General features: G+C 45.3%; 1 protein-coding gene across 3 annotated transcripts in view; it reads right to left on the reverse strand.

Annotated features, from left to right (window-relative positions):
* Window positions 1-15,652, reverse strand: part of TBC1D32 (TBC1 domain family member 32) — a 478,427-nt gene extending 462,775 nt beyond the window's left edge. Inside the window, exon 1 of one of the 3 annotated variants that reach the window (XM_068231378.1) lies at window positions 15,587-15,652. The gene's annotated coding sequence lies outside the window, so the exon portion shown is untranslated. Of the gene's footprint in view, window positions 1-3,037; window positions 3,118-3,212; window positions 3,291-15,586 lie in introns of those variants that run through there. The other 2 variants (XM_068231377.1, XM_068231379.1) reach the window with 2 other exon arrangements.
* Between the last annotated feature and the right edge of the window lie 606 nt (window positions 15,653-16,258).

Here is a 16,258-nt window from a genome sequence, read left to right on the forward strand (position 1 = left end):
GTACAAGATAACGCACTGCGGGCAAACATGTCAGTACAAGATAAACGCACTGCGGGCAAACATGTCAGTACAAGATAAACGCACTGCGGGCAAACATGTCAGTACAAGATAAACGCACTGCGGGCAAACATGTCAGTACAAGATAAACGCACTGCGGGCAAACATGTCAGTACAAGATAAACGCACTGCGGGCAAACATGTCAGTACAAGATAAACGCACTGCGGGCAAACATGTCAGTACAAGATAAACGCACTGCGGGGAAACATGTCAGTACAAGATAAACGCACTGCGGGCAAACATGTCAGTACAATATACACGCAATGCGGCCAAACATGTCAGTACATAATAAACGCACTGCGGGCAAACATGTCAGTACAAAATACACGCAATGCGACCAAATATGTCAGTACAAGATAAACGCACTGCGGGCAAACATGTCAGTACAAAATACACGCAATGCGGCCAAACACTTCACCTGCAAGAAAAGGCATTTACTCACCTGGCAGAAAACGTCCCCTCACGCAGCCGGCCTCAGGTGCAGCTCCCCCTGGCCTGGACGATGTTCAATCTCCCGCTCAGCCTCTCACAGGCAGAGCAGGGCGTCCGGAGGCGGAGCCCTGTACTGGAGACAAATAGTCTCCAATACAGGGCTCCGCCTCCGGACGCCATCTTCCCGTAGCCCTGCTCTGCCTGTGCCTGCCGGAGGAGAACATTGCAGGCTGGAGTAGACGCTGCGGCTAGTTCATTGTACGGTGGCCAGAGTCCCGAGGCCGGGACGTCCCGTTGCTGAAAGCGGGACGTTTCCCGGGACCTCATGCAGCCTGGGACAGCGCCCCCCGAAGGCGGGACGCGTCCCGGGTAAAGCGGGACGTATGGTCACCGTATATTAGAGTAAGAGGCCACCAACAAACACCACCAACCAACAGCCTAATCTTTAGTTATGTGGCTTGCAGTCACTGCCATGTATCCTCTTTTCTTTTTCTCTCTGCTTCAAACACAATAGGGGAATGATAGCTGAGGGAGTTTTGCTCCCCCTCCGGCACTGCGCCCTGAGGCTGGAGCCTCTCTGCCTCCGCCCGGCCCTGGGGGGGGACGTGGAAGGGTTGGCCTCAGGTGAGAGGAGGGGGTGACTGCCCCCCTCCCTGCTGCACTGTGCCTGCTGCTCCCCCTTCCAGGCTATAGGGGACACCTTGCTACCTATACTAGGAGCACCTATGGCTAACTACCTGTACTGGGGACACCTGTAGCTGGCTACCTATACTGGAGGCAACTATAAATAGGCTCTAGACCCTTCATATGACACTTGCCTCAGGCCCTGCATGTTTTAATGCTGCCCAGCATTGCAGGCACCCAGCAAAGCATCCAGCCCTCCCTACCTAATATTGGTATATATGGGCACATTGCATACCTCCCAACATTTAAAAGCTGGAAACCAGGACACTTAGGCCACACCCCCAACCTCCTAGTCACGCCCACCAACTAAAGGGGAGGCGCGTGAGGGTGCCAGTGGGTGGGGAGGAGGGTGAGGGTAGGCCGAGAGAGGGGGGGGGGAAACGATCGAGGCACCAGCCCGGGATACGGTATGCGGCATGGATGGCCGCCGCCATTAAACTTCGCCCTGCCTCCCTCCTAATATGCCCCCCAGTGTCCCTTTCTCCCCACAGAGTAAAATGGGCAGCGAAGCGGGCTGTAACTCTTACCATTGCCTCTCCGCTGCGTACCGGGATCCCATCTGGTCTTTTACTCTTCCTGCTTCCTGTGACGTCATAGGAAGCGAGAAGACTAGATGAGATCCCGATACGCATGGAGAGGGAGTGGTAAGATTCACAGCCTGCTTCGCTGCCCATTTTACTCTGTGGCGGGAAAGGGACACTGGGGGGCATATTAGGAGGGAGAATTTTAATGGTGGCAGCCATCCATGCCGCATACCGTATCCCGTGCTGGTGCCTCGATCAGTTTTTTTCTTCCCTCTCTCCCCAGCGGCTGGGACCGTCCCGACGAAATCGGGGCGGTTGGGGGCCCTGACATTGCTACTTAATTCTGTTTTCTGGAAAACATGGCTTCTTAATTTATGTATACAGGGCCCATTTGGTTACTAAATTATTTTATTTTGATGCATCTGGCTATTTATTTTGTTTATTGTAAGGCACCTGGCTACTTAATTATTTTATCTGAAGGTGTGTGACTACTTAATATTTTTGCAGCGCTGCGTAATATGTTGGCGCTTTATAAATACAATAAGGCCCCGTTCACACTGCACGCGTTTCCAGCCGCGTTTTGGAAACATGTGCGGGAGGCCGACATGCACGACATCAGACAGTGCATAGAGTGCACTGTCTGATGTTCACGCTGCATGCGTTCTGGACCTGTACGGTCCGGGAACGCATGCTGCACGCATTTTTTGAAAAAACGCGCGGCTGTCCCATTCACTTTTCAGTGATGGGATCAGCCACGCAACGCATACAAACGCGGATGGCGTGCATTCGCATGCGTTGCATTCGCACGCATGGCCGTCCGCGTTTGTAATGTGAACGGGGCCTTAATAAATAAAATAACATTTTTATTTTGTGGCATTTGACCACTTAAAGAGAACCCGAGGTGGGTTTTAAGAATCCTATTAGCACACAGAGGCTGATTCTGCATATAATCACCAGCCTCTGTTACTATACTGTTCCCCCAGACCCCCCCCCCCATAAATCAAACCGCCGTGCTAGTGACACGCAGCATGTCGAACGCAGGATGTTTACATGCAAACTGTTACGTTCCACTGCTCCCCCGCCTCCTCTTTAGCGCCGCTCCCTACCTGCGTCCCTTCCCTCCCCGCCTCTGTAAGCTGATTAGAGGGAAGGGACTCGTCCTACCCCTTCCCTGTGTAAAACAAAGAAGCCTCATTTAACAGAGTAAATAGCTAAAAGCATTACAATAACACAGCACGGTCTGCCGTTACTACCACACAAGGCTGCTATATCAGTGACGGCGTTGAACTCTCTATTAAACGAGCCGATCTTTCCATAACAGCATAACGACCCTACTCACTGATAGCAACTCCCGATCCTTGTGTTATTGCACCGACCCTGATTCTTTCCTCTGACATCAATACAGTCAGCATGGAGCTCACTCCCACTGCATTAAGAGGAACATGAGAAGGGGCAGGGCTGGAGCAATGGCAGCCCTTCTATCAGGCGGAAATACAGGAAAACTGAATACTCACCTTCCGTAATTTTCCTTTCCTGCATCAGCTAATGGTGGCATACTCCTGGGTTCAGCTCCACCCCCTGAACCTGATAGGACAAATCTCCTATAAATTAAATGAAAATCAGTCCTCGAATACAGGTTGACCTTTCCTAGGCCCTTGAATATTAATGAACAAGTAATCTGATTAGGGGTCTAGTCCCAAGAAAAGAGGTGAGTGGACTCACCTCAAGACCCCCTGCTGTGTGCCAAAAATGGGCGTGGCCACACTGCAGAATGTGGGCGTGGCCATGGGTGGTGCCAGATATACATGACCTTAGCAGTGGTGTAGAAAGTGTGTCGGGGAAGTTTGAGTTCTGCCGTAGTGCATCCCCAAAAATAGATGTAATCTGTTAGCATTTCACCAAAAACACATAATCTGGCAGCAGCGGTTCCTTAAAAATACAGATCTGACAGCAGTTCCACCAAAATAGCCCAGAATAGTTAGCCAGGTCTAAAGGTGTCCCCAGTATAAGTAGCCAAGCGTATAGTTGTCCCCAAAATAGGTAGCCAGGTGTATAATGTCCCCAGAATAGTTAGCCAGGTCTAAAGGTGTCCCCAGTATAAGTAGCCAAGCGTATAGTTGTCCCCAAAATAGGTAGCCAGGTGTATAATGTCCCCAGAATAGTTAGCCAGGTCTATAGGTGTCCCCAGTATATGTAGCCAGGTGTATAGCTGCCCCCAGTATAGCCAGGTCTATAGGTGTGCCCAGTATATGTAGCCAGGTGTATAGGTGTCCCCAGCATAGCCAGGTGTATAATGTCCCCAGTATAGCCAGGTGTATAGGTGTCCCCAGTATATGTAGCCAGGTGTATAGCTGCCCCCAGTATAGCCAGGTCTATAGGTGTCCCCAGTATATGTAGCCAGGTGTATAGATGTCCCCAGCATAGCCAGGTGTATAATGTCCCCAGTATAGCCAGGTGTATAGGTGTCCCCAGTATATGTAGCCAGGTGTATAGCTGCCCCCAGTATAGCCAGGTCTATAGGTTTCCCTAGTACATGTAGCCAGGTGTATAGCTGCCCCAGTATAGCCAGGTCTATAGGTGTCCCCAGTATATGTAGCCAGGTGTCCCCAGAAGGAGGTTAGGCAGCGCAGTGGAGGAGTAGTGGGCACAGCGGCGGGGAAGGGGGGACGTCTCCCTCCCCCCTTCCCTCACCTTGGGGCTCCCCCTCCCTTGCTCGCTCTCCCCTCCAGAACTAAACATTTGCAGCAGCGGGCAGGGACTTACCAGAGCAGCGGCATGCAGAACTTCTCCCGGCGCTTGGAACGCGGCCATTGATGTCCGCTGCCAGCCGACGCAAATGTTTAGTTCTGGAGGAAAGAGCGAGGGAGGAGGAGCCCCAAGGTGAGGGAAGGGGGGGGACATCCCCCCTTCCCTGCCACTGTGTCCACTACTCCTCCACTGCGCTGCCAACCTTTCACTGTTTCCATGCTAGGTTGGACGATGTCCACTCTCCGGAAAAAGTAGGTGGAAGTCGTCCACCCGTGTTCATGCCCGACTCGCCCCCCGGATCTGATGTTCTGAAAGAAACAGATATGCTTTTATGCTTTTCCCAACATCCAATGTATGATAATCACTTTCCAATGAAAAGGTAGGTAAAGTCAACTCCAGGTTGATATGGAAAGGAGCTGACTGTATAAAAGTCTTTCACTGGACAGAAGGAAAACATAGAAATGCACCCTGTATGTATTTAGAGAGTTTAGCCTGGGTAGTTCCCACCCATCTGCGGACTTAGCACAAGTTGTAATTTGATCCCTTAGCCATGGCAACTGACTGCTACAGCAGAGAGCTAATAGGTAAACACAGGTAAAATATGTTTGCTTCCATGAAAGCAGGAAGTAGACACTGCTGGGATTTATTGCAGGGTTTGCATCAGCTGTAACAAATAAATGTTTCTCTTTAATGGTTGTTATGCTGTTACTTATCGTTTAGAGCTGAGATTAAGTTATGAGTTCAGGTCCGCTTTAAACTAGTTGCATGCTAGAGCAACGTTTCGGCAAGTGGTCCCGGGATCTAGTGTGTACAGTAGCTTCTGCATGACAAATTATAATGCAGAATTGCAGAAAGGAAGTGAGACCGACAGCTGCACAGATTTAGAAGCGCTGATTAAGGGCTCTGCCGTCTCCCCAACCCCGATCTCAACCTGTGTCTGTTTCTGGATGTCTGCTCCTGGTAGAAAGGATTCAGCTTTCTTAGTACCCTGGCATCATTAAGCACATAACACCATAAAGTCCCACCATCTGCTCGATGTATCCCCAGGCCTGGATTTACATCACAGGAGCCCATAGGCACAGATGTCCTGGCCAGGGCTGTGGAGTCGGAGCAATTTTGGGTACCCGGAGTCAGAGTTGGAGTCGGTGATTTCATAAACTGAGGAGTCGGGGGTTGGAGTGTTGTACCGACTCCACAGCCCTGGTCCTGGCGCCCTAGACTTCACCCTCCATGAACTTACAATGCCCCTGTCGCACTGCACCACAAGTGTGCTGGCTCTCACAGCTGTCACTTCCCCCTTACTTCCCTTGCCTGTCATAGGTAGCTACAGGAGCATTAGGTAGCCAGAGGTACCGTCAGTATTAAAGAGAACCCGAGATGGGTTTGAAGAATATTATCTGCGCTACAGAGGCTGGATCTGCCTATACAGCCCAGCCTCTGTTACTAACCCAAACCCCCCTAAGGTCCCCCTGCACTCTGCAATCCCTCATAAATCACAGCCATGCTGCTGACAAACCGCTTGTCAGAGCTGGCTGTGTTTATCTCTATAGTGTCAGTCTGCTGCTCTCCCCGCCTCCTGCAGAACTCCAGTCCCCGCCTGCATCCCTTCCCTCCCTGCTGATTGGAGGGAAGGGACGGGGGCAGGGACCGGAGCTATGCAGGAGGTGGGGGAGCAGCTGAGACTGACACTACAGATGTAAACACAGCCTCACAGCACGGCTGTGATTTATGAGGGATTGCAGAGTGCAGGGGGACCTTAGTGGGGTTTGGGATAGCAACAGAGGCTGGGCTGTATAGGCAGATCCAGCCTCTGTATGCAGATAACATTCTTTAAACACACCTCGGGTTCTCTTTAAATAACTAGTGGTGCCTCCGACAAAAGGGAGATCTCGTCGGTAGAGCTGGGTGAGTCACCTCTCATTTACACTCTGCTCGGGAAGGAGGGAGGGAGGCACCGGGGGAAGGGAATGAGCCGCCTTTCCGTCATCAGGCGCCTGTAGACACGTGCCTACAGTACATTATGGTAAATCCGGCCCTGTGTATCCCAGTATTCTGCGCAAACTTCCAGATCTGACTCCACAAAGTTGTCTCACCTTCTTTCTCCCTCTGCAAGTTTTTAAAGTGGACCTCCAGACTACAAATCTACTCAGCAGCACTGAAAAGGCTTGTTGTTTCTTTAACAGTGTCAGGCCTTGTTCACATCTAAAACTGAAATTGCAAACGCAAGCAAGTTTTATTTTATTTTTTTAAGTGCTTTTCTAAGCCCTTTTTTAGAGCGATTTTTTAAATTGACTCCTTGACGCAAGTCAGGAAGTGAACTCTTTAAACCGGAAAAGAATAAATACAATGTATTTACTCTTAAAAATGTGTACGCAATCACTACATAAAGCAATTTTGTGAGCGTTTGGCGTTCTTCCTATACTTTCCATTGAGGCAAAATCGCCTCAAAAATGGTGCAGGCACCGCTTTGCTGAGCGGATTGGAAACGAACCGCTCAGATGTGAACTTTCTCATAGGGAATCATTGCACAAGCGTTTTTAGGGCGACATGGTGCTTGTACACTGAAGAGGAGTGAGGAGAACCTGTCCCACCGCCGGAAGGAGTTAATGCACAAAGCTCCACTGCTGCGCTGCATTACGTATAGGAGAGGGCCCCCCCAACCTCCCGGGCTCACCATGATGGAGGTTAGCTAAATATTGGGGGGGAGCGGCACAACGCCCCTGCGAGTTTGTGCACAGCGGTTTCGGAACATATTTGCCATTAGCCTCTGGAGGAAAAATCCACTCTACTGTGCAGGCAGGCTCGACTATTTTTGCTGGCGTCCGAGCGAGAAGCCGCCTGCTAGTGCTCCTGCGCGCACTGCCAAAAATAAATATTATGGTCAGTGTTGCTGTAGGGGAACCAGTGCTGGAATGACTTGGGTGAGGAGGATGAGGGAAGCCTTATTAGGATCCAGAGGCTTCCCCCTCCTGAGTTAAGAACCACCCAGTGGCCCTTTTTTCTTACAGGTTTAATTTTGTAACTATATATATTTGGTGACTTTTATTAAATATCTGGTTTAGGGCTCGTCTCCACTAGTGCGGCGTGCGTCTCGCAGACGCACACCGCACTGAGCCGGTGGGAGGGATCGCAGGCGAATCCCATGAGCCGTGCCATGCACGGCTATGGGATTCGCAGCCTCCGTGGCGAAATCTGCGGGGGGTTCCGGGCAAATCGCTCCCGCAAGCGATTCCGCCGCGGCGCCGTCATCCCCTATGGCAGAGTTTCCCCGTGCGAATGATGTGCGGGGAAACTCTGCAGAATCGCCGGCGAAACCGCCCTAGTGGAAACGGGCCCTTACTCAGCATTGAGCAACAGGTTTTTTTTTTTTGTTTGTTTGGTTTTTTTTTTCAATTGGGGAGGGGGCACAGAAATGTGAATATTCTCTGCACATGGCAACAAGTGCTATCTAAATTATTTGGTGCTTACTGTTTTGTTCTTGGCAAAAAATAGTTAATTTTTTACTTCAAGATAAGTAGTGCTTGGTTGAGGAAGTTGACATTTCCTTAGTAGCTTTCATACATAGAACAAGTTATATTGTGTTGCTTCAGAATACCTATTGTTATGATATATACATGGAAAACAAAAGTTTGCTTTCTTAAAACAGAAAGTATTTGCGATAATTCAGGCAAATGCTTTCGGTTTTAGGAAAGCAAACTTTTGTTTTCCATGCATTTTAGTTAGGGGGCTTTTTGGACCATTGTCTGGCTCACCATGAAATTGTTGGTTAGTCTGTACCTATGTTATATACATAATTTGTACATATAGACCTATTCGGATCAATAAATCTTCCTTCTCCACTTTTTAAAATCAGTTTTGCCCTTAAAAGCGGACCGGAACTCAGATCTTCCTTTCTGCTCTATAAGATAAGCAACAGCATAATAGACTTTAAAGAAAAACATTTGTTTCAGCTGATGCAAATTCTGCAGTAAATTTGCAGTGTGTATACTTCCTGCTTTCATGGAAGCACACATCGGGTTAACATCCCCTATTAGCTGCTATGCCGAATCAGCCAGCTGAAATAGTTAGAGATCAAATTACGCTCGTGATTAGTCACAGATGAGGGGGAAAGATAGACAGACTAAACTCACTGAATACATACTGGATGTATTTCTCTTTGTTTTCCTTCTGTCCTGTGCAAGAGTTCAGGTCCACTTTAAAGAGATCTTGTTTTCTAAAGGGCTGTCCTGATTCTAAACAAAGGTGATCACTACTTTGCTCACCTTCTGTAATAACTCTATAGCGTTCCAATGAGAAATTCTAGTCATTTGAATGGAGTAACTGATATGCATTCACAGTTGTAGCTTCACTGCCAAATATGCAGTGGTAGCCACTAACTTGCACTGCACCTAGAAACTCTCTCTGATGTATGAAAGATGACTTAAAGAGGAACTGCAGTGAAAATAATGTAATGAAAAAAGTGCTTACGTTTTACAGTAACTATTTATAAAGGATTTAGTCAGTGTTTGCCCATTGTAAAATCTTTCCTCTCCCTGGCGTACATTCTGAAATGTATCACATTTCACATTACTGCTGGAAGGTGAGGTCTGTGGAAGGAGCTGCTGCTTTTTGGCAGTTCGAAACAGCTGTTCTTTCCCACAATGCACCAAGGCTTCCACAGTGTGATGTCAGCACAGTGTGATGTCAGTACCGAGGGTTTTTTCCACGATATCAGCCACACAGAGTCCCCTGATGGTCTGTTTGAGAGAATGTAAACATTTTATTCGTGGTAAAGTGGGTATCAGCTACTGATTGGGTTGAAGTTCCTCTTTAAGTTTTAGTTTGACTCAGACACCACCATCTTTCTTTACAGCCTATTAAATTCTCGGTTTTCAAAGTGTTGAATGCTGTCTGGCATGTGTAAAGATATTATACTAAATTATACCAGGCTTAGCATTTCTTTATAAATATGTCGATTGGCACAAAAGTGCACATCATTAAGGCCCCTTCACCACATTCGTGTTTTCAAACACGATTATGGTAATGTGTCATGATCCGCAGGGACATCAGTAGTTAATTGACTGCACTGCATGCGTCGTGGCTCACCGCAGAATCAAAACGCATAGTTGCAGACAAATTCCCTTAAAAAGGCTTTGTATGATTTCTATTCAATATACAGGTTCTTCTCAAAAATTAGCATATTGTGATAAAGTTCATTATTTTGTGTAATGTACTGATAAACATTAGACTTTCATACATTTTAGATTCATTACACACAATTGAAGTAGTTCAAGCATTTTATTGTTTTAATATTGATGATTTTGGCATACAGCTCATGAAAACCCAAAATTCCTATCTCAAAAAATTAGCATATTTCATCCGACCAATAAAAGACAAGTGTTTTTAAAACAAAAAAAGTCAACCTTCAAATAATTATGTTCAGTTATGCACTCAATACTTGGTCGGGAATCCTTTTGCAGAAATGACTGCTTCAATGTGGCGTGGCCTGGAGGCAATCAGCCTGTGGCACTGCTCAGGGGTTACGGAGGCCCAGGATGCTTCGATAGCGGCCTTAAGCTCATCCAGAGTGTTGGGTCTTGCGTCTCTCAACTTTCTCTTCACAATATCCCACAGATTCTCTGTGGGGTTCAGGTCAGGAGAGTTGGCAGGCCAATTGAGCACAGTAATACCATGGTCAGTAAACCATTTACCAGTGGTTTTGGCACTGTGAGCAGGTGCCAGGTCGTGCTGAAAAATGAAATCTTCATCTCCATAAAGCTTTTCGGCAGATGGAAGAATGAAGTGCTCCAAAATCTCCTGATAGCTAGCTGCATTGACCCTGCCCTTGATAAAACACAGTGGACCAACTGACTGTGGGTACTTGACACTGGACTTCAGGCATTTTGGCATTTCCCTCTCCCCAGTCTTCCTCCAGACTCTAGCACCTTGATTTCCGAATGACATGCAAAGTTGCTTTCATCCGAAAAAAAGTACTTTGGACCACTGAGCAACAATCCAGTGCTGCTTCTCTGTAGCCAAGGTCAGGCGCTTCTGCCGTTTGTTTCTGGTTCAAAAGTGGCTTGACCTGGGGAATGCGGCACCTGTAGCCCATTTCCTGCACACGCCTGTACACGGTGGCTCTGGATGTTTCTACTCCAGACTCAGTCCACTGCTTCCGCAGGTCCCCCAAGGTCTGGAATCGGTCCTTCTCCACAATCTTCCTCAGGGTCCCGTCACCTCTTCTCGTTGTGCAGCGTTTTCTGCCACACTTTTTCCTTCCCACAGACTTCCCACTGAGGTGCCTTGATACAGCACTCCGGGAACAGCCTATTCGTTCAGAAATTTCTTTCTGTGTCTTACCCTCTTGCTCGAGGGTGTCAATGATGGCCTTCTGGAAGGCAGTCAGGTCGGCAGTCTTACCCATGATTGCGGTTTTGAGCAATGAACCAGGCTGGGAGTTTTTAAAAGCCTCAGGAATCTTTTGCAGGTGTTTAGAGTTAATTAGTTGATTCAGATGATTAGGTTAATAGCTCGTTTAGAGAACCTTTTAATGATATGCTACTTTTTTGAGATAGGAATGTTGGGTTTTCATGAGCTGTATGCAAATATATGAAAGTCTAATGTTTATCAGTGCATTACAGAAAATAATGAACTTTATCACACTATGCTAATTTTTTTAGAAGGACCTGTATATATATATATATATATATATATATATATATATATATATATTTATATTATTATATATTTTTTTTTAATTATGCCCCATAGTGTATATTAAAGTAGTGTTGTTAATTCACCTCTTTAGCATCAATTGTCTGTATGCTAAAACAGTAATGTGTAATTGTACATTGTTACCAGAAGATGGCAGCATTAACTTAAAAGACAATACTGTATCACCAAACTCAAATTGTATTAACTATTAAAGTAAACACAGACAGCACTGGTATCACATCATCAGCAATTCAGATAATAATAATAATCAGAACATTTGTATAGCGCTTTTCTCCTGTTGGACTCAAAGCACTCTAGCTGAAGCCACTAATGGCGCACTCAAGAGGTCACCCTGCAGTGTTAGGAAAGTTTTAGGAAGTCTTGCAATGAACTCCTTACTGAATAGGTACTGACCCTAGCCAGGATTCGAACCCTAACCAGTACACTATCGAGGGCAAACCCAGGTTTTTGCAAGGGGGGATTCCATGAAAGGTCTTTTTCAGCAAGCCGCACACTACTGTGCATGCGCTAGCGCAGTGTTTGCCCCCTGCACATGATGCACAGTGTTTGCCCACAAAATAGACACAATGTGGCAGCAATTAGGTAGCCAGATTACCCCCCCCCCCCTCCTTATTATAGGTAGCCAAATTAATCCCCCTTTAGTATAGGTAGCCAGATGACCCCCCTTCATTTATTGTACAGGTGGCCAGATGACCCCCCTCATGTATAGTACAGATAGCCAGATGACCCCCCCCTCATTTATAGTATAGGTAGCTAGATGACCCCCCATTTAGGACAGGTAGCAGTGGCGTAGCTAAGGAGCTATACATTTTCTTTTTACGTCGTCTCAGGTTTCCTTTAAATAAATGATAGTTCTGGCAGATTTTTTTTAGGGTCCTAACACACCAACAGCGCCACATCGTCGTACCCCCCTCCCCAACCGCAGCTCATCACAGTGGGCATTTATCTATATGAGACAGCCCACAGTACCCGTGGTGCGATGTGACGGAAAAGGTCCATCCAATGCAGAACCTGCAGCATGTTGGGGAGTGGTGTGGAGGCACCAAACGGCGATCGACTCCAGGGGAGTCAGTGGCACTGCGAATAATCTTTATAGTCTGTCATGATATCAGTGTGGCAAGCATGCACAGATCAGGGAAATTCATTTGATGTACAGTACTTCCTGTCCAGCAGTTAGTACATCATTGAGCGGGGGCGAGGTCATACTGATTTCCCTGTCTGCGCAGTCATAAGTTAAGTCATTTAAGGAGTGATAAGTTGTGAGTTAAAGAACAAGCGACACTGATGCTAAACTAGAAATAAAAAACACATACAGTGGGATGCGAAAGTTTGGGCAACCTTGTTAATCGTCATGATTTTCCCATATAAATTGTTGGTTGTTACGATAAAAAATGTCAGTTAAATATATCATATTTAACTGACAGTGATATTTGAGAAGTGAAATGAAGTTTATTGGATTTACAGAAAGTATGCAATAATTGTTTAAATAAAATTAGGCAGGTGCATAAATTTAGACACTGTTGTCATTTTATTGTTTTCAAAACCTTTAGAACTAATTATTGGAACTCAAATTGGCTTGGTAAGCTCAGTGACACCTGACCTACATACACAGGTGAATCCAATTATAAGAAAGAGTATTTAATGGGGTCAATTGTGAGATTCCCTCTTTTTTTAATTTTCTCTGAAGAGTAGCAACATGGGGGTCTCAAAACATCTCTCAAATAACCTGAAGACAAAGATTGTTCACCATCATGGTTTAGGAGGAAGAATACAGAAAGCTGTCTCAGAGATTTCAGCTGTCTGTTTCCACAGTTAGGAACATATTGAGGAAATGGAAGACCACAGGCTCAGTTCAAGTTAAGGGTCGAAGTGGCAGACCAAGAAAAATCTTGCATAGACAGAAGCGACGAATGGCGAGAATAGTCAGGGTCAACCCACAGACCAGAACCAAAGACCTAAAACATCATCTTGCTGCAGATGGAGTCACTGTGCATCGTTCAACCATTTGGCACACTTTACACAGGAGATGCTGTATGCGAGAATGGTGCAGAGGAAGCCTTTTCTCCACCCACAGCACAAACAGAGCCACTTGAGGTATGCTAAAGCACATTTGGACAAGCCAGCTTCTTTTTGGAATAAGGTGCTGTGGACTGATGAAACTAAAATTGCGTTATTTGGGCATAACAAGGGGCATTTTGCATGGAGGAAAAACAACACAGCATTCCAAGAAAAACACCTGCTACCTACAGTAAAATATGGGGGTGGTTCCATCATGCTGTGGGGCTGTGTGGCCCGTGCAGGGACTGGGAATCTTGTCAAAGTTGAGGGATGCATGGATTTCACTCAGATTCTCGAGACCAATGTCCAGGAATCAGTGACAAAGCTTGAAGCTGCACCGCGGCTGGATCTTTCAACAAGACAACGACCCTAAACACTGCTCAAAATCCACTAAGGCATTCATGCAGAGGAAAAAGTACAACATTCTGGAATGGCCATCTCAGTCCCCAGACCTGAATATAATTGAAAATCTGTGGTGTGAGTTAAAGAGAGCTGTCCATATTCGGAAGCCATCAAACCTGAATGAACTTGAGATATTTTGTAAAGAGGAATGGTCCAAAATACCTTCAACCAGAATCCAGTCTCTCATTGGAACCTACGGGAAGCGTTTAGAGGTTGTAATTTCTGCAAAAGGAGGATCTACTAAATATTGATTTCATTTCTTTTTTGTGGTGCCCACATTTATGCACCTGCCTAATTTTATTTAAACAATTATTGCACACTTTCTGTAAATCCAATAAACTTCATTTCACTTCTCAAATATCACTGTGTGTGTCTCCTATATGATATATTTAACTGACATTTTTTATTGTAACAACCAACAATTTATACAGAAAAATCATGATAAATTACAAGGTTGCCCAAACTTTTGCATCCCATTGTATATAAGTAGATAAATACTAGTTCTACTTACATAACAGATGTATTGTGCTATCCATGTAATGATTCCTGTGAATTTTATAAAGGAAAGGCAGAAAATCCTATTCTAGGCAGTGGCCATTTTGCCAGGCTAATGCTGACATCATATCCTCCCTGACTCTTGTTTTCCCCCTCCCTTCTCTTGCTCATTGTGTATTCATTAGCTGCTCTCCTCTCAGAGTCTTCAGACACTCCCACTGAGGTGTATACTAGGAACTGCGTCTTTTTTTTTGCTTGCAAACACAAGTGATCAGAGGGTGTTTCTGATAAGCAGCTAGGCAGGGAAATAAACGGAAAAGGAGGAATATATTATAGATAAAAAGAACCCCCAGCATGCAACTGAATGGCAATGGCTATTAAAGGGCCAGTGCTCCTACGGTATGTGATAACTCCAAACCATAACAGCAGAAAAAGTTTTGCAAGTTTTGAATGCAGGATTAGCATCTTTATCACTTAATACACTCAGACCAGTTGCTGTTGAAATTTGATTTTTATGGTGACGATACCGCTTTAATAAGAAAGTTGAGAAAATTCAACAGAAAAGCTATGAAAAACAGCACCATAGTGTTTTTAGTATATATTTTTATGTAATATGGTTTACAAATAAAGTTATATGGTTTTATATAAATATATTTGTATGTTTGCTGGGTGCATAATTACTTTTATTAGTTGGTACTGCATATCTTTGTTAAAACGCTATCATTAATATGAAATTCTACTCCACTCTCAACTACCATGTACTTTGATCTTCTTATATGCGTAATCAGCTGCACAGAACTATGACAGTGGATCATTATTTTCCTAATTTGCACAAAGTGATCAACTGTCAGAAATCTATGAAAAACCCAGTGAAGCAATGTGAAGTGTCTGAGTATTTGAGTTTACCGTAAATATTATGGAATATTTAAAGTTAAGAAAGTTGAGATAATTCCACAGAAAAGCTATGTGAATCAGCCTCATCGTGTTTTTAGTATATATTTTTATGTAATATTGTTTGCTGAGTGCATACAGTAGTAATAAAAAGTATGGGAACCCTTTGGAATTATATGGATTTCTGCACAAATTGGTCATAAAATTTGATCTCATATCCATCTAAGTCACAACTATAGACAATCACAGTCTGCTTAAAGGATACCAGAGCCGAAAGTCTCTGGTAAAAATGTAAGATGCAGTGCTTAGGGGGTTAAAAGTCAATACTTACTACTCCTCTTGTTCCCTGCAGACAGCCGCCTGTCCTAGCGTCTGAGCTCAACTGAAAAGCAAGTGTCAGATGCTAATCACTTAGCAGCTGATGCTTGCTTTTCAGTGGAGCGCAGATGCTAGGATGGAGGAGGCGGGGGGAGTGTGCGTACTTCTGCCTGTAATTATGCTCCGGGCAGAAGCAAAGACTATCTGGGTTAATCTGGGCCGGTTAATTCGTACACGGTGGCATAGTGATTAGCGCTCATACCTTGCAAAATCCCAGCCAGGTCAACATCTGCAAGGAGTTTGTATGTTTTCCCCGTGTCTGTGTGGGTTTCCTCCGGGTACTTCGGTTTCCTCCCACATCTCCAAAAAACATACAGAAAGGTCAATTGGTTTCCCCAAAATTGGCCCTAGACTACAATACATACACTACACTAGACATATGACTATGGTAAGGATTAGATTGTGAGCCCCTCTGAGGGACAGTTAGTGACAAGACAATATACTCTGTACAGCGCTGCGGAAGATGTCGGTGCTATATAAATACTAAATAATAATAATAATAATAAAGGTCAGCTAAGTCGCCAATACACCGGAAGGTATAGGAGAAGACTGGTGGCCAACTGCGAGGAACGAGAGGCACGGTAAATATCGACTTTTAACCCCTAAGCACTGCATTTTACATTTTTACCAAAGACTTTCAACTCTGGTATCCTTTAAACTAATACCAAACAAATATTTCCATGTTTCCATGTTTTTATTGAACACACCACATTCACTGTGCAGTTGGAAAAGATATGTGAACCCATGGATTGAATAACTGGTTGAACCTCCTTTGGCAGTAATAACTTGAATCAAACATTTCTTGTAGTTGGAGATCAGATGTGCACAGCGGTCAGGAATAATTTTTGACCATTCCTCTTTACAGAACGGTTTC

Source organism: Hyperolius riggenbachi, chromosome 4 (assembly GCF_040937935.1).
Source record: "Hyperolius riggenbachi isolate aHypRig1 chromosome 4, aHypRig1.pri, whole genome shotgun sequence".
Lineage (NCBI taxonomy): Eukaryota > Metazoa > Chordata > Amphibia > Anura > Hyperoliidae > Hyperolius > Hyperolius riggenbachi.